The 22,849-nt window shown below is 42.3% G+C and overlaps 1 protein-coding gene across 4 annotated transcripts in view; it reads left to right on the forward strand.

Moving 5' to 3' along the window:
- Positions 1–237: 237 nt before the first annotated feature.
- The window catches only part of BMAL1 (basic helix-loop-helix ARNT like 1), a 99,131-nt gene continuing 76,519 nt past the window's right edge, over positions 238–22,849 (forward strand). For 3 of the 4 annotated variants that reach the window (XM_054027679.1, XM_054027682.1, XM_054027683.1), the window contains exon 1: positions 238–332. The gene's annotated coding sequence lies outside the window, so the exon portion shown is untranslated. Of the gene's footprint in view, positions 333–13,668; positions 13,688–22,849 lie in introns of those variants that run through there. The other variant, XM_054027681.1, reaches the window with a different exon arrangement.

The raw sequence follows: 22,849 nt of genomic DNA on the forward strand, positions 1-22,849 counted from the left end.
GCCCCTCGTTAGTACTTCAGTGGGGCGGGAGGAAAACTGCGAAGTCCCTTTCCTATTGGGTCCCTCTCCTTGGCAGTGCGCGGATTGGTCGGAGTTCTGAGGGGCAGGTCCTGCAGGCCATTGGACGACGGCTTTTGTGAGCGGCTCGCTCATTGGCGGAGAGGGGCGCTAGGTCTCGGGCTGGGGGAAGAAGCTATTGGCTGGAAAGTAGGTTAGTGGTGCGACGTTCAGTGGCAAGCCAGGCGGAAAGTAGGTCAGGGACGGGGGCTGCCTGCGCTGCCCATAGCCCTCACCGCGCCGCCGAGGGGCACCGACCCCCTCCCCCCTATACGGTGAGGCGGGAGGGGTGGGGAAGAGGGGCTGGTGCCGGTCAGGGACCCGGCGGGGGAGGGAAGGGGGGGACTCCTGTCAGAGGGGGGAGAGACGGGGTTACCGTCAGGGAGAGTGCGGGGGCGAGAGACGGGGGGCGATTCCTTTCCGGAGCCCAAGAGAGACTGGGGGCGAGGGGAGTGAGAGGGAGGGGGAGGAGTGTGTGTGTACATCGAGGGGGCGAGGGGCAGGGAGTGGGGGTGTATGGAGGAGTGGAGATAAGGGTGTGGGGGTGTAGGTTGGGGGTGTGTAGAGGGATGTGGGGTATTTGTATGGGAGGAGGGGGTGTTTGTGGACACCCAGGAGAAATATATATTACAAATGTGTGTGTGTGTGTGTGTGTGTGTGTATGCTGTATCTACATTACAGGTCCCCATCCCCATACCCTGACACCACCAGCCCCTCTCCCCCTGCCCAGTGTATCCCCAGGGTATATAGTTTTCAATGCTTCGTGAGGGAAGAGGTGGGGGAATAGACCGAGTGCCTCCTTCTGAGTGGAGAGCAGCATCCTCTCTCTTCCAGCCATGGCTAAGGCATAGTGGCTGGTTCAACTTGGGGTTTGTTTTTGTTGAATAACCCCCTGCTGTGTGGTGTAATAAATGACAACAGTTAACCATAAGCGTATATATAAGAACCTAATGGAAATACTAAGAAGTCAAACAGGATGAAATGGGCTTATTAATACACCGAAGGAGAAGCTGCAGGTGGATTCCACTGGTTATAGCTTACATGGTGGAAGATATCATGCATCAGTTCTTGGTGCTTAGAGTCTATCTTAGTACATTGGTTAAAATAATTTGCTTTACTTGTAAATCTGAGGTAACTGTAATTATTCTGTGCGGAAAATGTCCAGTGCTGGAACAAAGTGTGGTTCGGTCCCCTCATGTGCTCTCTGAAGTATGAGGGCTCCCAGCCTTCCTGTAAGCAGTATTTGAGTAGACTCTTTAACCATTTTCAGAGACAGAAGAAGAAGAAAGAGTGGGGCAAAGAGTATTAGGCCAGAAAATCTTGCTGTTTGATCATATTTAAAGTGGTTGACAATCTTTTCAAATTTGCCTTGCTCTCTTAGTTAGCTGAGCTGAGTTCAACCACTGAACCAAAGCGTATTGGTCCCCCTTTATGTAGGTCATCCTTGGGCCTGTTATCCCACTGTTGGCTGCCTTTGCTGTCTACCATAAATTATGTACCTGGTGGAGGGTTTGCTTATGTGAAGAATGGGATAGTCTGATGAACAAAAAATGTATGTAGTTTTAGACACCCCTTCACACCAATGTAAACAGGGTTTAAACATAACTTGTTTTAAATGAACTGGTCATGATCAATCCTAAAATCCTCCTATGGATCCTTTCTGTACTAGGTTCTAAGTAAAAAGAACAGGAGTACTTGTGGCACCTTAGAGACTAACAAATTTATTAGAGCATAAGCTTTCGTGGGCTACAGCCCATTTCTTCGGAGTAGTGCCTAAAGTATTATCTAAAACAAAATAAAAGCTACAAGACACACTATAGGAAAAGATCGAATTCCAACTGAAATGCTGAAACATGGTTCTTTGCAGACTTGATGCTAAATTCTTCCCTGCCACCTAAACTCACTAATTCTGAAACTATCATTGTTGTATGCAGTGTTGTTGTAGCTCTGTTGGTCCCAGGATACTAGAGAGAGAAGGTGGGTGAGGTAATATATTTTATTGCAGTGGTTCTCAAACTTATTTGATCCCGCCCTCTTCTTTGTGTCTAGTCATTTACGCTTCCCCTGCTCCCACCACACAAGAACATATACCGCCAGCTCCGAAGGCTGAGTGTAAAGTGGCAGCTGCTGACCAAGCGCCCAACACCCCGTCAGCAGCAGCAGCACGGAACTAAGGGTGGCATGGTATGGCATTACTGGCACTGGCAGTGGTGCTGCCTTCAGAGCTGGGTGCCTGACCAGCAGCCACTGCTCTCCTAAAGCTTCTCTCTCTCACACCACACCCCCTCCCCCCCAGAATACATTCTGTGCCCCCCAGTTTGAGAACCTCTGTTTTATTGGACCAACTTCTGTTGGTCACAGAGGCAAACTTTCGAGCTTACACAGAGCTCTTCTTCTGGAAGCTCGAAAGCTTGTCTCTCTCACCAACAGAAGTTGGTCCAATAAAGATATTACCTCATCCACCTTGCCTCTCTAATCCTGAAAGTATAATAACTGTCCAAAAGAATATTATTCAAGCTTTTGTGACTACAAAATATATCTAGTCAGTAAAACTAATATGAACATTAGAATATCTTTAATGAGAACTGCTATCTTAATACTGTCCTTTAAGACTTAGTAAGAAAAATGGAAAGACACTAATTCTCCATCTTTTTATGGTCTATTATACCAAATTAACTCTCAAAATTCCCCAACAGTACCTTTGATTTTGGCGTAGAAGTGCCAATATCTGTTTGAGTTGAATAGACTGATGCTGTCACTACACTACAGCTTAAGTTGACATAAGTTATGTCGCCTGTGGCTAATTCACACCCCTTCCCCTGAGCGACATAACTTATGCCTACTTAGTGCTGTCCACACTGGTGCTTATGTCGGCAGGAGAGCTTCTCCCACTGACATCGCTACCACCGCTTCCAGGGGCTGGAATAATTAAGCCGATGAGAGAGTGCTCTCGGAATTGGGCCTATAGCATTCACTAACTATGAACACTATAAAAACAATAGATAGGAATAAGTTATCTTTCTGTTCCTCTTAACTTTATCAAAACGTTTTGGGATGAAGTTTTCCAGGTATGATTTTAGTACCAAGCAAAAAGATTTTTTTTTTTTTTTTTTTTTTTAATTTGATCAATCTATTCAGGTTGAGTTATGAGTCCGCATAAAAATGTGGTGGGTTTTGTAAGCCTTATTGAAGGAGAAACTATCCAAGCTAAAAGAGAAAGTTGTATATTTTTAAAAACAAGTTATGACGTTGTTAAAGGTGGCATTTTCACTCATACACCTAGAGCACTTTCTACTCTGCTTTCTACAGGGATGACTAAACTGGCTCAAAATTTTCAGATACTTGCATATATGGCTGCCTTCTGCTCCCTTTACTAGTTTTTTCTCCCTCGAAAGCAAGGGAAGTTAAATGCAAAATCTAATGGCAAGGTTGAAGAACTTAGCATATAAATCCTACATTTCAAAAAATTTTTAACACAAAACATGAACTTGGCAGAACTGTGCATGCAGTGTTCTGATTCTCCTGATGAAATGTGTACCCTCATATAGTGCTGTTTAAATATGAGAGATTCAGGAAAAACAAGTTAACAATGTATTTGAAATCCTAACTTTTGCTGTATTTCGTTGAAAAATTCGTAGTTTTAAAGGTTGGTGAAATTGTATATCTTGGGTTTTCAGGTAATCTAATATAGCCTATAAGGAAACTTCTTTTATAAAAACCCTGGCTAGTTAACTGTTTTACCCTCAACTATGAATGGCTGATTCTGCATTAAATATACCCTGTTGTATAAAAATGACACATAGGTATATTTTCATCACCTTTCACATCAGATTATGTGCACCACTCTACAATAGGAGCTACATGTCTTATCTGATGTTTTAATCCAATCTGTGAAAAGAAATTTAATGTTAGGCTACATATTCAGAGCCCAGGCTCCATCTCCTTGGAAACCTGATCTTTCACTCAACATTGTAAGCTTAATTTGTCTATTTAATCAATTTTTAAGAATAGATGCAAAACCTCAAAGCAGCTACCACTAGGTTTCAGCAGCTTGATGGATTCATGATCAATTTAATAAACTGGAACAAGATGTTATTTGTGGCCTTTGAGAAAGGTGATGGCTAATGTAGTTGTCCTTGTACTAATTTGGACAGTGACTAATATCTAAAAACAAATTTCAAATTACATTATAACATTAAACTTTCAGTGGGCTTTAGCCCATGAAAGCTTATGCTCAAATAAATTTGTTAGTCTCTAAGGTGCCACAAGTACTCCTCATTCTTTTTGTTTAACTAAAGCAGGGGTCAGCAACGTTCGGCACGCGGCTCGCCAGGGTAAGCACCCTGGCGGGCCGGGTCAGTTTTATTTACCTGCTGACGCGGCAGGTTCGGCTGATCGCGGCCCCCACTGGCCGCGGTTCGCCGTCCCGGGCCAATGGGGGGCAGCAAGAAGCCGCGGCCAGCACATCGCTCGCCCGCGCTGCTTCTCACCGCCCCCATTGGCCCGGGACGGCGAACCGCGGCAAGTGGGGGCCGCGATCGGCCAAACCTGCCGCGTCAGCAGGTAAATAAAACTGGCCCGGCCCGCCAGGGTGCTTACCCTGGCGAGCCGCGTGCCGAACGTTGCCGACCCCTGAATTAAAGAATCTGAAGAGTAAAAATCTAATAAAACTCCTCCCCCATAAATGAACCTAAGATAGTACTAGGTTAGCGGTTCCTAGGAAGGACATCTGTTGTTAGCCCATGTTCTGTGTTTTTCTCATTTGCAACTACAATGGGTATTTCTTAGTCAGCATACAAATTCTGTGTAACCTTTTGAGCTCCTGCTGTTTGAAGAGCTTGGTATTAAGTGTCTCTGATGTCAGATATCAGAGAGGTAGCCATGTTAGTCTGGATCTGTAAAAAGCAACAAAGAGCCAATACGTCTGTTAGTCTATAAGGTGCCACAGGACTCTGATGTCAGAGGTAACACCGGCAGCTGACTTGGAGTCAGAACAACTTGTGAACCTGGGCTGATGCCCCACTGTAGTTTGGGGGCGGGGGGGAGGAGGAGTTTCTAGTAGGAAGGATGCCAATGGGCTTCTTTTAGAGCAAGAAATATCACTCTCAGGAGTTAAAGCAGTAAATGGCATAATCCATTTTAAATGGCCCAGTCAGTCTACATTTCTTAGTAACTTTCTAAAGAAGACTATACAGACAAGTATAAACAGTGATAAAACACAAATTTATTTTTCATAACATGTCGTTGCTTATGGCAACATTTTCTTGTCATTAAATTAGCAAGCTTTCCATTGATATGGGGCTTTTGAATAGCAGCTTATGTGAAGGAAGTACTGTTGTCTGAAAGCTTACTCTTAAGGTAAATATTTAATGGTACACTTCTGGTACGGCTACTGTTGAAATATAATTCCCATTAAGTAGTTACAGTATCATTGTGGAGGAGTATTTCTAACACTTGTCGTGTTAAAGAATGGTAGTTTCACAGTTTCTGAACAGTTTGCATTGGCATCATATCCTCCAAGCCATTTTGTAACAATCCTGCCATTGAGGTTTTTAGATTTCAGATACATGACAGATTTCAAAGAATACAGTCTTCAGCTATGATTTTTTTAAATGAAATTTAGGGAAAAACAGCTAATGCAATCTATGTATTTTAAATGTTTTCAGTGTTCTGGTTACAGGATTCTATATAGAAAGCCGATTAGGAGGTATTGTTATCTTGCGGCTCATGTGCTTTTTTCAGTTTCAGTGAATTACCATATTATTATAGGTTATCAATTTGCTAAGAATCAAATAAATACCATGCAGTGATTGAGCACTAGATCTTTTTTATGCAAGTTGCCCTTCATCTTAGAAGTGTGTGTGTGTGTGTGTGTGTGTGTGTGTGTGTGTGAAGAAGGGAGTACCTACATGACTTGTGCCTTTGCCTGCAGTTGTTTGACTGTCTTGGTACCATGGACAGCTGAAAAATTGGAAACTACAAAATGAGTCCATTTGTGTTTTTCCCCCTCAAACCTATGTTTTGAATCCTTCATGAGAATTCAGATGTCCAAGAAGACTCGGCTAATTATGCATGTTATACAATTAGCTTTATTTTTTTAATGAAGTATTTCTTCTGCCCTGAGATTTTTAAATAGACTAGTTATTTATGCACAATATAGTCTGTGCTTCAGGCCGGAAAAACTAAAAATGCAGAGTTGGATGTAATTGTTCCAGGCTAGTGTTATGAGCTTACTTAAACACTGGTATTATCATTCAAACATAGCCTTACATTATCAGTTCAGGACCAGACAACTGAAGGAGTTTTCAGTCTTTAAACCACCTATTGGACCGAGGGGGCACTGTAATCTTGAGATATAGGGAACTTAAAATGAGTTAAAAGAAATTTTAAGTACTATACTTGCTCCCAAGTGCCCCTGCCATTAAAAAAAAAAAAAAAAAAAAAATCCAATCACATTTTCCTGTTTTTATATTTTAGCTGATTCTTTCCTTTGTGGTGAAAGAGAACCACACAAACAGGAAAAGCCTATTGACTATACAAGAGAAACTGAATAAGCACAAAGTGTGATCAAATGCTTTTCCAGTTTTATACAAGATGCCAGTAGAGTTGAAGAAATATAGTTTCTTTTAAGGATTCTTTAAATAGCCAGATTATTCATTAAACATCTATATGAATATTTAATAAGTTGCTCTTGGAAGAGCTTTAATATACAAACATTCTGCATGGGGGAAATTACAGAAAGCCTAAGTTCATTCTTAGAATGGAAAGTTCTACTGTCTGAACACCTTAAGTTTAAATAATTGTCCATACAAAAGTTTCAGCCAGCCTTTCTTAGTCTGTACTCCTCTCTGTTTTCTGAGTGTTGTTACATTTCTGTCAATAAGACTAAGTATTGAAATGAACTGAGGAGGAATATAAGGAGAGAAGATGGAGTGGATGAATTACACCAGTGGAGGGCAACCTGTGATCCACAGGCCGCACACGGCGCATCAAGGTAATCTGCTGGCAGGCCGTCAGACTGTTTGTTTACATTTGCACGGTCGCCTGCAGCTCCCAGTGGCCGCAGTTTGCCGTTCCTGGCCAGTGGGAGCTGCGGGAAGCAGTGCGGGCCTGGCTGCCACTTCCCACAGCTCCAATGGGCCACAGGTTGCCCACCACTTTCACAGTCTCACAGTAAGATCTTCAAAGGACATGAGTGAGTAAAAAATCAGAAATGCAGTGCCAATGATACATGAACTACTTATGGGACTGAGCATCAGATATATTCATGGGCCAGCACTGGAATCTAAGGGTATGTCTACTCTGCAAAATAAAAGCCATGGCTGGCCTGTGCCAGCCAACTCCATCTTCCAAGGCTTGGGCTGTAGGGCTGTTTCATTGCTGTGTAGACTTCTGGGCTTGAGCCCTTGCAGGCTCCTAGAGCCCGGGCGCCAGTCCGAGCCCGGAAGTCTATACAGCAGTGAAACAGCCTTGCAGTCCGAGCCCTGTGAGCCCGAGTTGGCTGGCATGGGCCAGCCACAGGTTTTTCTTTACTGTGTACCTGAAGAAGACTTTGGGTAAAAACTATTGTACTTGGGCTCAGTGCCTGGGTGTACAGTTTGACTAACATTCTAAAGATGTTTAATATATGGTGTGAAATAGTGGACTTATCACTGGAGTTTCTCCTTGTTGCTACGCATGGCATAGCAGCGCGCGCTCTCTCTCTCTCTCTTTCTTCCCGCCCTCCCCCCATGCCACCTGCTGATGGCTGCTCTGGTCTTCCAGTAGTTCACCTCTTCCTGTGACTTGGTCCTCTGCCACCTTTTTCATTCATTCTTTGTTAGCCAAGTTTGTTTTTTTGTTTTTTAATATCCTTTCACTCAGTTTAGTGCTGTGGTTTTCAGCCTGTGGTCTGCAGATCCCTGGGGGTCTGCAGACTACACCTCTACCCTGATATAATGCGACCCGATATAACATGAATTCGGATATAACACGGTAAAGCAGCGCTCCGGGGAGGCAGAGCTGCGTGCTCCAGCCGATCAAAGCAAGTTCAATATAACGCGGTTTCACCTATAACGCGGTAAGATTTTTTTTGGCTCCCAAGGACAGCATTATATCGGGGTAGAGGTGTATATTTAAAATTTCCAAAGGAGTCCATACCTCCATTTAAAAATTTTTAGGGGTCTGCAAATGAAAAAACGTTAAAAATAACTGGTTGGGTGTCCTTAAAGAAATGCCACAAGGCTTCCTTTCCCCCCCTCACCCCCATTCCATTTCCCTGACGTTCTCATTAGTCTCTTTAAGGAAAAATTGAGTTGGCTTGGAATCAAAGACTTCTTAATAAACTTTCCTTCCACAGACTATTGCTTATTGTCTTTTATGCTTAGTCTATATACTACAGTGGTCTGTGAAAAGGGAAATATCTGTTCCCATCTGCACACTTTCTGGGAGATCATTTGTCATAATGTAAAACAAAGTAGCAGTCCCAAAACGAACTGGGTCTTTTTTAGCTACCCTCTTTACGTCTGACATTTGCTACAAGTGTACTGAGGTGGGGCGATTGGGTCCACAGGCCCTCATTAATCCCCCCTTGCCAGTGAGGGGCCTGTGTGCTCTGTCATGTATGGTGTAAGTAATTTTGTAATTGATTAAAAGTGTGCAGAGACTGGAGTTTTCTTTTTATGTTGCAAATGGCTGACCTTAAAGTGCATCTTTTTCTTCCATAAATGAAAATCTTCACTTTGTGAATTGCAATAAGTTGAGCTTTTTACTATTTTCAAAAGACTAGAGGTACATTCTGGAAGACCTTTCTGATTAAGTCTTTTCTGCTGTTTAATTTAGTTCTAAGATAGAAGGAGAAAAAATGTTTCAGATTTATGCTTGGATCTCTTATAATTGAATTGCCGCTATAAGTGAGAAATTTGAAGGTCATCCCTGCCATATTCATAGAATCATAGAAACGTAAGGCTGGAAGGAATTATAAATTATCAAGTCCAGTCCCCTGCACTAAGGCAGGACCAACTCAGCTTAGACCACCTCTGACAGATGTTTGTCTTACCTGTTCTTAAAAACCTCCAGTGATAGAGATTCTACAACTTCTTTTGGAAGCCTATTCCAGAGATTAATTACCTTTGCAGTTAGAAAGTTTTTCCTAATATCCAACCTAAATCTTCCTTGCTAAAGATAAAACACATTATTTTTTGTCCTACCTTTACTGGACATGGAGAACAATTGATCACCATCCTTTTTATAACAGCCTTTAACACATTTTAAGACTATCAGTCCCCCTCAGTCTTTTCTTGGGACTGAACGTGCCCAGTTCCTTTGCTGTTAGGTGCTAAAGTGATTATGTAGTTTGGCACTCTGTTTTAGGAAAACTACACCCTTTCTGGAGGAAACGAGTCTAACAAAAAGTCCAAAGTAAACATTGGCTCTAACCAGTGTCTGGCATTCTTTGCTCTCTCCAGGCCACAGTACTTTCCCTAAGGTTTGTGTGATATATTCTCCTTTATACTAGGATTCCCCACATATTTTCTTCCCTTAGTTATAGGATACAAATTGGACAACACCAGTCTTTTTTGTCTGGTTCTAATCTCTCTGCCAGGGTTATGACCACCTCCCATCTGACTGCAGTGGAGATTGGGTGAAGAGGAATATCTCCCTTCCTTTTCTTTCTCTTTCTGTCTCAGAAACCCTAAGCCTGTGCCCCTAAAGAAAGGGGAAGCTCACCTCCAGGGGCTCGGCCTGCTCTATTACAATGCCCTGGGTAACTTCATTCACCCACTTCTTCAACTTCTCTCATCTCCTCCCTTTAGTAGATATCTAACGCCTATTACTTTTCAGGCTCTCTAGCACAGCCTGGCCGTTTGCCAGGAACTCTCAGAAGAAGAACCACTGCAAGTCTTGATCCCTCCCTCCTCTCTCTTTCACTGGGGAACAGGAATTGCTTTTTTCCCCCCTGCTTCCTTTCCCAGAATGCATTGCTACCAAGTCTACAATTTAAAACAGTCCCTAAATGTAGATTTACACAACAGACTGTTATAGACTTGAATGAATTAAATTAAAAAGTTGTCTACATTGTCACTGTTACTTATGGTGTATATTCTTTAAAAACACTTATCTTCAGGTCTTGGTTTTAATTCAGAACCCCAGAAAATCACTTAGTCTCTGTAGCAGATAGTTTTGCACCTAGCATTCCTAAATGGCACTCTTATTAAAAAGCCTCAGGACAGTAGGTAATTTTGCTTCCCACTGAAATGAAAAATAGGGATAGTTAAGGCCAATTTCAGCCTTTACCCAGCATAGTGTGGCTTTTGTGGGTTATGCCAGACCTTCAACAACTTAATGTAAAAACAAACTGAAGTTTTCTGGTTTCAGATTCTGTCTGTCACAAATTGAAGTGTCTGTTACATTTCCATTTAGGAATTTAACTTTGCTTTTTATTAAAAAAAAAAAAAAAAAAAAACACTGTTCAAGTGACTTCCATGGCATGATTTTAAAACTCATATAATTGAGGAAATTCAGATGTCTGTTACTTGATTCTTCACTAAGCATTGCAGTATGCAGTGTTATACGCTGTGTGAGTGGAGTGGGGAGATAGCTAGCTGCACAGTAGTATGGAAATTTGTCAATAAAATTAAGGATATTGACACACGCTATTCTAATTTATTTCTCATAACATTTCTTTTATGTGAAATAGATTCCCTGTTTTAGTTGCTGCTATAACAGTTAAATTGGTTGTTCCTAAAGTAAACTGAATATTCAACATGGGACTTGCATATGAGATCAGTCCAGTGGTCCAGCGAGTCCAGTGTCTTAGGTGCCATTGGGGAGTACCAAATGCTTCAGAGGAAGGTACAAACATTCTCTTAAGGGCAATTATAGAATAACATGCCCATAGGACAGTGGTGTCAAACACCCAGTGTGCAGAGGATCCAGCTATCGTAAGGTATTTATTTGGCCCCCCTTTGGCAGACCCAGATTCTACATAATTTAAGCATTCTTTGAGCGGCAGAGGAGGTAGTATTGAATTGTGATGGTGGTTTGTGTTTTGTTTTGGGACAACCAAAAGGGCTAGAAAAACATTTCAAATGTGAGCAGAATGTAAACCCGTGCATGCTTTTCTTTCTAAATTTGCAAACAGCCTGAAACAGCTCAGGTAGCTAACCTTCTTTAAGACGATAATTCTTAAGCATGACTGTGACACTTAAATTGTTTGAATATCTAGCTTTTAAGTACTCAGCTGTGTGCCTGATTTCTGCAGTTACGGGAATTGTGTGTGTGATCAACTATTTACGTACACCAATGGCCAAACAAAGGACAGTAATAGCTGTGGTTCTAAAAGTGGCATAAAGCTTATGTCAGTCTAGTTCAGGCAACAGTGTCTGTGTAGACACTGTGTCCCTTACATGTCTGTTGGCTGTCTTGCCATGAAATTGACAAGAAAGCTGGGGAGCTAGAACCCCTCTCCTTGGAGAGCTGGGTGGCTGGCCCCCAGCTGGGAGTCATGGCAAGAATGGACTCCTTCCCAGCTGGGAGCCTTCCCTCCTTCCCTCAGCTGGGAGCCAGGGTGAGAAGCCACCCCCATCCCACCCACGCTCTGCCAGGAGCTGGGCAGCCTTTTCAATGTCATGGCTCTGTGATAAGACAGAGTCTGTCTAGGCAGAAATCACATTGGGGAAGAAAGCTACTAGAGCCTCCCCTGGGATAGTGCTTGGGCTGTGCTATAGACCCCTGGGATCTGATTTGGATATGGATAGAGACCTCTTTAATGTTTTGAATTAAGTAAACACTAATGGGAATTGTGTGATCATGGGAGACTTTAACTTCCCAGATATAGATTGGAGGACAAGTGCTAGTTATAATAGGGCTCAGGTTTTCCTGGATGTGATAGCTGATGTATTCCTTCAACAAGTAGCTGCTGAACCAACAAGAGGGGATGCCATTTTAGATTTGGTTTGGGTGAGTAGTGAAGACCTCGTAGAATAAATGGTTGTAGGGGACAACCTTGGTTTGAGCAATCATGAGCTAATTCAGTTCAAACTAAATGGAAGGATAAACAAAAATAGATCTGTGACTAGGGTTTTTGATTTCAAAAGGGCTAATTTAAAAAAAAATGAAGGAAATTAGTTAGGGAAGTGGATTGGACTGAAGAACTTGTGGATCTAAATGCAGAGAAGGCCTGGAATTACTTCAAGTCAAAGTTGGAGAAACTATCAGAAGCCTGCATCCCAAGAAAGGGGAAAAAATTCATAGGCAGGAGTTGTAGACCAAGCTGGATGAGCAAGCATCTCAGACAGGTGATTAAGAAAAAGCAGAAAGCCTACAAGGAGTGGAAGATGGGAGGGATCAGCAAGGAAAACTACCTTATTGAGGTCAGAATATGTATGGATAAAGTGAGAAAGGCCAAAAGCCATGTAGAGTTGGACCTTGCAAAGGGAATTAAAACTAATAGTAAAAGGATCTATAGCCATAAAAATAAGAAAACAAAGAAAGAAAAAGTGGGACCGCCGAACACTGAGGATGGAGTGGAGGTTAAGGATAATCTAGGCATGGCCCAATATCTAAACAAATACATTGCCTCAGTCTTTAATGAGGCGCTTAGGGATAATGGCAGGATGACAAATGGGAATGAGGATATGGAGGTAGATATTACCACATCTGAGGTAGAAGCCAGACTCAAATAGCTTAATGGGACTAAATCTGGGGGGCGGGAGGGATAATCTTCATCCAAGAATATTAAAGGAACCGGCACGTGACATTGCAAGCCCATTAGCAAGAATTTTTAAAATGACTCTATAAACTCAGGGGTTGTACTGTATGACTGGAGAATTGCTAACATAGTTCCTATTTTTAAGAAGGGGGGGTGGGGAAGTGATCCGGGTAACTACAGGCCTGTTAGTTTGACATCTGTAGTATGCAAGGTCTTGGGAAAAAATGTTGAAGGCGAAAGTAGTTAAGGACATTGAGATCAATGGTAATTGGGACAAAATACAACACGGTTTTACAAAAAGTAGATCATGCCAAACCAACCTGATCTTTTTTTTTTTTTTTTAAGACAAAGGAAACGCAGAGGATCTAATTTACCTCGATTTCAGTAAGGCATTTGATACAGTTCTACATGGGGAATTATTAGTTAAATTGGAAAAGATGGGGATCAGTATGAAAACTTAAAGGTGGATAAGGAACTGGTTAAAGGGGAGACTACAATGAGTCACACTGAAAGGTGAACTGTCAGGCTGGAGTGAGGTTACTAGTGGAGTTCCTCAGGGATCGGTTTTGGGACCAATCTTATTTAATCTTTTTATTACTGACCTTGGCACAAAAAGTGGGAATGTGCTAATCAAGTTTGTGGAAGACACAAAGCTGGGAGGTATTGCCAATACAGAGAAGGATCAGGATATCCTACAGGAAGATCTGGATGATCTTGTAAACTGAAGTAATAGTAATAGGATGAAATTTAATAGTGAAAAGTGCAAGGTCATGCATTTAGGGATTAATAACAAGAATTTTTGTTATAAGCTGGGGACTCATCAGTTGGAAGGAGCAGGAGGAGAAGGACCTCGGAGTATTGGTTGATCACAGGATGACTATGAGCCACCAAATGTGCTATGGCCATGAAAAAAGCTAATGTGGTCTTGAGACGCATCAGGTGAGGTATTTCCAGTAGAGATAAGGAGGTGTTAGTACTGTTATATAAGGCACGGGTGAGACATAATCTGGAATACTGTGTGTAGTTCTGGTCTCCCATTTTTAAGAAGGATGAATTCAAACTGGAACAGGTACAGAGAAGGGCTACTAGGATGATCTGAGGAATGGAAAACCTGTCTTATGAAAGGAGACTCGGAGCTTGGCTTGTTTAAATATATGGAGATATACCTAACTCATAGAACTGGAAGGGATCCCAAAAGGTCATGGAATCCAGCCCCCTGCCTTCACTGGCAGGACCAAGTACTGATTTTGCCCCAGATCCCTAAGTGACCCCCTCAAGGACTGAACTCACAACCCTGGGTTTAGCAGGCCAGTGCTCAAACCACTGAGCTATCCCTCCCCCTAATGAAAAGAAGGCTGAGGGGAGAGATGATTGCTCTCTATAAATATATCAGAGGGATAAATACCAGTGAGGGAGAGGAACTATTTAAGCTCAGTACCAATGTGGACACAAGAACAAATGAATATATACTGGCCATCAGGAAGTTTAGACTTGAAATTAGATGAAGGTTTCTAACCATCAGAGGAGTGAAGTTCTGGAACAGCCTTCCAAGCGGAGCAGTGGGGGCAAAAGACATATCTGGCTTCAAGACTAAGCTTGATAAGTTTATGGAGGGGATGGTATGATGGGATAGCCTAATTTTGGCAATTCATTGATCTTTGACTATTGGCGGTAAATATTCCCAATGGCCTGTGATGGGATGTTAGATGGGGTGGGATCTGAGTTACTACAGAGATTTCTTTCCTGGGTGTCTGGCTGGTGAGTCTTTCCCACATGCTCAGGGTTTAGCTGATTGCCATATTTTCCTCTAGGGCATATTGGCCAAGCCCCTGGGGGTTTTTCGCCTTCCTCTGCAGCGTGGGGTACGGGTCATGTGGGATCCTCTGCACCTTGAAGTCTTTAAACCATGATTTGAGGATTTCAATAGCTCAGACATAGATTAGGAGTTTATTACAGGAGTGGGTGGGTGAGATTCTGTGGCCGGTGTTGTGCAGGAGATCAGACTAGATGATCATAATGGTCCCTTCTGACCTTACAGTCTATGATTTTATGGCAAGGCTGACCTGCTCCTGGTGGTGGGTGGGGATGAGGGTGAGAAGCCAGGGCAGCTGGACCCCACTCCTCGGGGGCGAGAAGCTCCAAGCAGCTTCCCCTGGCTCCCAGCAGGGAACGAGGAGGGGAGAAGCCCCAGGCAGCGATTAATCGCAATTAATTTTTTTTAGGGCTGTCAATTAATCGCAGTTAACTCAAATGATTAACTTAAAATTAACTGTGATTTTAAAAAATGAATCGTGATTAATCACACTGTTAAACAATAGAATACCAAATGAAATTTATTAAATATTTTTGGATGGTTTTTCTACATTTTCAAATATATTGATTTCTATTAAAACACAGAATACAAAGTGTACAGTGCTCACCTTATATTTTTTATTACAAATATTTGCACTGTAAAAATGATAAACAAAAGAAATAGTATGTTTCAATTCACCTCATACAAGAACTGTAGTGCAATCTTTTTAGTGAAAGTGTAACGTTCAAATGTAGATTTTTGTTTTTGTTTGTTTGTTACCTAACTGCACTCAAAAACAAAACAATGTAAAACTTTAGAGCCTACAAGTTCACTCAGTCCTACTTCTTGTTCCGCGAATTGCTAAGATAAACAAGTTTGTTTACATTTACGGGAGATACTGCTGACTACTTCTAATTTACAATGTCATCTGAAAGTGAGAACAGGTGTTGCATGGCACTTTTGTAGCTGGCATTTCAAGGTATTTACGTGCCTGATATACTAAACATTCATATGCCCCTTCATGCTTCGGACACCATTCCAAAGGACGTGCTTCCATGTTGATGATGCTCTTTTTAAAAAAAAAAAAAAAAAAAAAAAGTGTTCATTAAATTTGTGACTGAACTTCTTGAGGGAGAATTGTATGTCCCCTGTTCTGTTTTACCCAGGTTCTGCCATATATTTCATGTTATAGCAGTCTCGGATGACGACTCAGCACATGTTCGTTTTAAGAACGCTTTCACAGCAGATTTAACAAAATGCAAAGAAGGTACCAATGTAAGATTTCTAAGGATAGATACAGTGCTCGACTCAAGGTTTAAGAATCTGAAGTGCCTTCCAAAATCTGAGAGGGACGAGGTGTGGAGCATGCTTTCAGATGTCTTAAAAGATCAGCACTCTGATGCGGAAACTACAGAACCCGAACCACCAAAAAAGAAAATCAACTTTCTGCTGGTGGCATCTGACTCGGATGATGAAAATGAACATGCGTCGGTCCGCTCTGCTTTGGATTGTTATCAAGCAGAACCTGTCATCAGCATGGATGCGTGTCTTCTGGAATGGTGATTGAAGCATGAAGGGACATATGAATCTTTAGCGCATCTGTCCCATAAATGTCTTGCGATGCCAGCTACAACAGTGCCATGCGAATGCCTGTTCTCACTTTCAGGTGACATAAACAAGACTTGGGCAGCATTATCTCCTGCAAATTTAACCAAACTTGTTTGTCTGAGCGATTGGCTGAAGTAGGACAAATGAGTGGATTTGTAGGTTCTAAAGTTTTATGTTGTTTCATTTTTGAATGCAGTTATTTTTTGTACATAATTCTACATTTGTAAATTCAACTTTAATTATAAATAGATTGCACTATAGTACACCTCTACCCCAATATAACGCGAACCGATATAACATGAATTCAGATATAACACGGTAAAGCAGTGCTCCGGGTGGGCGGGACTGCGCACTCTGGCGGATCAAAGCAAGTTCGATATAACGCGGTTTCACCTATAACGCAGTAAGATTTTTTTTTTTTTTGGCTCCCAAGGACAGTGTTATATTGGGGTAGAGGTGTACTTGTATGAGGTGAATTGAAACATACTATTTCTTTTTGTTTTTTACGGTACAAATATTTGTAATAAAAAAATAAAGTGAGCACTGTACACCTTGTATTCTGTGTTGTAATTGAAATCAATATATTTGAAAATGTAGAAAACATCCAAAAATATTTAAATAAATAAGATTCTGTTAACAGTGCGATTAATCATGCGATTACTTTTTAAATTGTTTGACAGCCCTAATTTTTTTGTTAATCGTGTGAGTTAACTGTGATTAATCGACAGCCCTAAATAATAGTAATAAGTTAGTCCCCTACACAGAATGAATTTAACACACCACACCCCCTGCCCCACCATGGGAAAATTCTTCCCAGAAAGCTAGTGATAAGCATATGTGGTAGGTGTATGCCCTGAAGTGCAAGTGCATGGTTTTGTGTGTTTAATCCTACTTGATTACTAATTAGTTTTTGGCCTCAGTGATATCTTTTTGGCAAAGAGTTTCACAGATTAATTATGTGTTGTACTACAGAAACAAGAGTCCTATAAATCACTTTTAAAGTTTTACCTTTCAATTTGGTTGGATGTCCCCATTGTCTAAAAGAGAGAGAGAAAGATGGGAGTGCCTGATTTATCCTGGTCTATGCTGTTAATTTTGTATCAAGGGTAGGGTTGCCAAACCTCGGATTGTCTGGGAGTCTCTAGGAATCAGGCTCGATCTCCCAGAGGATGCTGAAGCCAATCCAGTAGATTTTTAGGCCGCCGCTAAAAGTCCGTTGGCACAGTGGGGCTAACGGGAGCTGCGGGGGCAGTGCCTGCAGGCAGGTGCAGTGCACGGAGCTGCCTGGCTGCCCCTTAGCCTAGGAGCCAGACTTGCTGGCTGCTTCCCAGGAGCTGCCTGAGGTAAGTGCTGCCTGGCTGGAGCCCGCACCTCAACCCCTGCCCCAGCCTGATGAAAGTGAGTGAGGGTCGGGGAGACCAAGTGATGGAGGGAGGGGGGATGGAGTGAGTGCAGCGGGGCCTTGGGGAAGGGGTGGGACAAGGGTGTCTGGGTTTGTGTGATTAGACAGTTGACAACCCTAATCCAGGGAATCTGCTGCATCAGGCTTGAAATTGCTGTGGTTTCTCTCTTCTCTTTCCCCTCCCCCCATTCCCAGTTAAAGAGTCATACAAGACATTCGATTAATTTACGTAGGAAATACTATCTGCCTGTCGGCATCTGTTATGGGCACGCCTGGTGAACCGTACTGATGTTGCCTGGTGCCCCCATTTTCTCCTTTTCCTCAAGTTTTCTCAGCAGCTGTCTGAGGGCTCTATCTCCAGGTTATTTATTTATTTTGTCTTTAAACCAACTTTTCCATCTTTTTGCAGTTGGTCTCTGACAGGAAATTAATCCCGAGGGGAGCAAGATGGCTGGTGACTCCTCTTGCCTAGCAATAGAGCCTTAGCTATGTCAATGGGTCAGTATGTCCCAGCTGGCAACAAAAGTCTCCAAATTCCAGTATTTGGCTTCCTGCACTAGTAACCGCCACAGACAGCTTCTCCGGTTTTATTTTGAAGCTTTTCCTCAGCAGATGCCTGACTCGCTTTCCTAGCATGGGGCTTGCTTTCTCTATTCACCCTGCTCTAGTACTACAGCAGCCATCAAGTCTCAGGTGATTTAGCGGGCGAAGAATTGTTGAACCTACTCCTGAATTGTGCAGGAGGCTGGCTGTTAGTGTTCGAGGACAGTCCTTGTACAAGTTCTGTTCCTTCTTTGCTTCTCCCACTGTTCACCCTCTGATTCATCTAAGAGGTCCCTTCCTTGTCTCCCTTCTCAATTCCCCCTCAAGCTGTAAGTGACCAATTACTTCAATAACTTTAAATTTTAGGCAGATCAGGCTAATCCCACTTAAGCAACTTAATTCCTGTCTTTACTCAGATTCCGTTGCTCTGTTTTGACTAATTTCTCACAAATCCAAACAACATGGACTTCCTTGCTCACGAGTCCCTCGCACCTCAACAGGTAATCCCCCTCCTTTCCCCTGCATTTCACTCAGTGCGGAGGACAGAGTTCTCCTCTCTTTCAGGACTCTAAACAAAGGCCATAACTACCGTACCTCCAAAAATGGAAATGGGCCTCTTCTTCTGAGTGTTCTCATAGACATAAGTGTCTGCAGCAGTCCTCTGCTGATGAAGGGTAACTTTGCTCCTGCTTTAAATCAGATGGTTAGATTGCCTCTTTCTTAATGAAGACAGACATGAAGGTCTTGGTTGAACTGATTCATTCCATTCATTAAAATAGCTTAGCCAGTTCGACCTCACCTTTCCCATCTTGAAAAAAAATTGACTGCAGGTGGTCCATCCCTGACACAAATTGGTTCATCAGTAACAAGTCGTCTTAAATTTGATAATTTCACTTGTTAAAGGCCGGACTGCAGCTATTAAAAGATATGGACTTCCTACTGATAATCCCTCCATGTGTCCAGTTGTTACTTTACTGGTGGCGATCACCGTATTATCTCTGTGTGGGAAAACCTTTGTCAGATTTGCATGACTGATGGATGGACATTTGGGGCCTTACATGGCTCAGGACAGGTGGTGTCCTCTGGAATTCCAGATCAACATCAACCTCATGAGTTGTCAGCCTTCTTCCTAGGGTCCCTCTAGGAACTGCAGTCATTCATATGGAGAGCTACAGCAGAACCACCATGGATTAGCTCAGCCACCAAGATGGTCCAAAAAATGAAAGCCAGAGGACAGTGTTTCAAGTGCAGAAGATTCTAACATTTGTCCTTGGCAAGACCATCAGTCAGGCCACCTGGCCTAGCATTGAAGCCAGATGTGGGAGAAAGTAAGTAAAGACCATCTGGTATAAATCAGATTCCATTGTTGGTCCTTCCGTAAATCTACCAAAAAGATTACCAAGTCCTTGTCCTGGCATTGGTACCCACAGGCCTGAAGAATGGACACACTCTATCGTTTCTCTGTCTGAATCTATAGAGAGATGCTTTTCCATTCTTTACCTCCTTATAGTTTACTTCCCAGTTCTAGCATGTTGCTTCATCTATATGCCCCATTTTCTGAAAGCAACACTGGTATAAAGACTGCCCAACCTTCCTCCGAGTGGAACAATGGCAGCTTTTACTAAACCCTTTTTTTTTTTTTTTTTTTTTTTTTGAGCCACTGTTAGAAATGTCCTTGTATTTCCTGACCTGAAAGTTTGCTTTCCTTTCTTGCTGTCACATAAACTTGAAGGTTTAGCAAACTTTGGAGCCTTATCTTCAATTTATTTTCCAAATAAGGTTAATTAAAGTCAGAGGATGGAAAGAAAAATTATTGCCTTCCACTTAAACCAATCCTCTATCTTGTTTCTTTTGAGGCCATGATATAATTTAGGACAAGCAGGGCAATACAACTTTACTTACATAGAACCAAACAGTGAGGAAGCCAGATGTTCTAGGATATTTCATTAGAGACTTAGTAAGTGATGCAGAGTCATTTCTAGATGGAGTCTCCTATTTTCCAAGCTTACAAGGCATCTAAATGAGTCTCCTGAAGGTATAACCCCAGCAGAGTTACCGCTACTTTGTGAGTGGAAAAATACTATGTCTCTTCAGATGAGATTTGCTGGGCAGCTACTGAGGCTTCCATACACTTATTATTGAAGTCCTACAAAACTCATGTAATTTTCTTCATCTGAGGTGGCTTTCAGATATAAAATCTTTCATTTGTTCATTGGAAGGCATCTGTAGAGATCCTCTTTAAAAAATAAATGTTCTGTCATTTGACTTGATATGTTTCCACTTGTTAAGGCATTTTCTCTTTTGTCTCCCAGTTGGATATTCCTTATGGCTTGCTAACTCCCAGAAGTTCCAAGCATAATGGATCAGTGAATTCCCATGACAGACTAATATACTTTTACTCATCATTTTTTGTTTTCTCTAATGAGAATAATCCTGGGTCCTCACAGAGCATTTATGTTCAGCAACTTCTGAACTTCTGGTAACTGAGATTTCTTGTCACAGAGAGAGATAGCATATCTGCATTTATTTCATACTTTTCTTGTCCTGGAGGAGGAAAGGGGGATGGAGGTTTTCAACCTGTTGTCTCAAGATTTAATTTTTTTGTTTTTTCTTGTTAGTTCTGGCAGCATGACTTGAGAGCAGTATCAATGCAGTTCACCGGGCATGCCTGCATAGGGTACTGACAAGCACACTGCAAGGAAGGGTGGGGAGGGAAGAGAGGAACTTATTGCTAGCCTTAAAGACTTTGAAAAAGGCAGGAATAAAACCAGTGGTTCCAAGCTTGATGGAGCAGCAGATTCCTATTTAGTGAAGAAAAATTGCAGAGAAGGAAACAAATTTTATAATTTTTCCCCCCACAAGTAAAATTTAATGTTGATTTGCAGTGGGATGCTGTAGCTCTCCACCTTCAAATGCAAATTAGTCACCCCATCATGTAAATTGGTTGGATCTGTTGCTTGATGGCAATAGTATATAGCAAGCTTCTCTTAAATGGTTATTTATTCTGTAGATCTATTTTTTACACATTTTGCCAAAAGGTACTCATAAAAATCTTTTCTCTGGCTGATCTAATCCATCCTCTTCCACTCTCAGCAGGTGCAGTCATTTACTACCTGTGGATCTCAATTCTTGTTTCCCTGTATAGTTTTCTCCACTGCTTTTTGCTTGCCTTTTTGTAATCTTCTAAATGTACTGAAAGTGAGGAGAGAGCAGTTGCAAGGCGCTTTTTCTCATTATTATTCTGACTATAGAATGGTGGATTCATCAAATCCAAATTTGTCCAGATATTAGGCAATGCTCATCTGTTCACATAAGCTTTTGTTTGCCTGATGATTGTGTGCATTGGGGATTTGTGTTTAGCTGATATTTTGTTAAAGTGAAGTCTTAAAAGAATAGTAAGCATATTTTAAAGTAGCCGTTCACAAATTTTCATATGTACTCCACCTTTAGACAGTTCCATGAAACACATCCCATTACGTTAGTGACGTATGGAAAGATGAAAGTAGTAATAGGTATGCTGTATTGGCAACAGGAGGAGAGGAGCCACCTGCCCCACAAGGCTGCGAGACTCATGGCTCTTGCACACGAGGAGGAGACATAAGGTAGAGGTGGTCAGGGACTACCTTGTGAGCAGGACGGACAGAGAGCCCTGCAAATCTGCAGATATCCGTGGACCATTTCTGTGGATCGGACGCAGATACGAAATTTGTATCTGCATAGGGCTCTAGACAAAGGCATTCATTTTCTGACCTTGACATGATGTACTAGGAACTGTGCTGTCTGCCTGGAGCCTGTATCCAAGCCATTACACGAGGTTGCCAAAGCTTGCTTGTTATTCTGACGGCTACCCCTGCTGCTCATCCTGGGCACAAATGATAGTGTATGATCCTGAGCAGATGATCCTGATCAGATCAGTGGTGACAGGAGGACTCTGGGAGAAAGGGTGAAGGTGTTAGTCCATCAATCCTCCCGGTTGAGAATAAGCACCCAGGCAGGGAGCTGGGACCTGCATTCTGGAGGTGAAAGCATGTCTGCACAGATGGTGTTGATCGTAGGCCTTTGGCTTCATCAATCATAGGATGCTATGCTGGGAAGGAAGACTGCAGGGAAGAGATGAGACCCCCCTGACAAAGAAGGGGGAGAACATCTTTACACACCAGCTCACCAACCTTGCTTGGGAGGAGGGTTTTAAACTAGGTTCAAAGGGGCAGGTGACAAAAGCCCCCAGGTAGATAAGTTTTTTGTTTTTTAAAGGGACCTTTAACAGAGCACTAAAGGGGAGGGAAATGGAAAAGTATACTAGAATCATAGGAGCAACAAGAGCGATAATGGGGGAATCTACTCAATATCTTAAATGTCTATACACAAATCCAAAGAGTATGAAGAATAAACAGGAAGAACTGGAAGTATTAATAAACATCAGGACCCTGTCCTTGAAGCCAGGCCTGCTGGGTTTTTTGGGACGCAACCTTGGCTGTTGTGCCATACTGACTTTTTGGGTTACCAGGGAGTTCGCAGGCTTGAGGGGGCCAGCTTCCAGGAGTCCGTGATCTGCTTCCTGATGAGCCCCACATAGTCTTGATCCCGATTGGCTGGTGACTATGTATAAACGTACTGCTTCCCTTTGGGCCTTGTCGAGGGCAACCCATTGCCCATTAATTTCTATGGAGACCACCCTACTTATATTGGTTCCTTGATCCTAACAGGAATCATTAAGACAACTGTCAATCAGATCATTCAAGGCAGAACTTCCTGT

This window comes from Malaclemys terrapin, chromosome 4 (genome assembly GCF_027887155.1).
Source record: "Malaclemys terrapin pileata isolate rMalTer1 chromosome 4, rMalTer1.hap1, whole genome shotgun sequence".
NCBI classification, from domain to species: domain Eukaryota; kingdom Metazoa; phylum Chordata; order Testudines; family Emydidae; genus Malaclemys; species Malaclemys terrapin.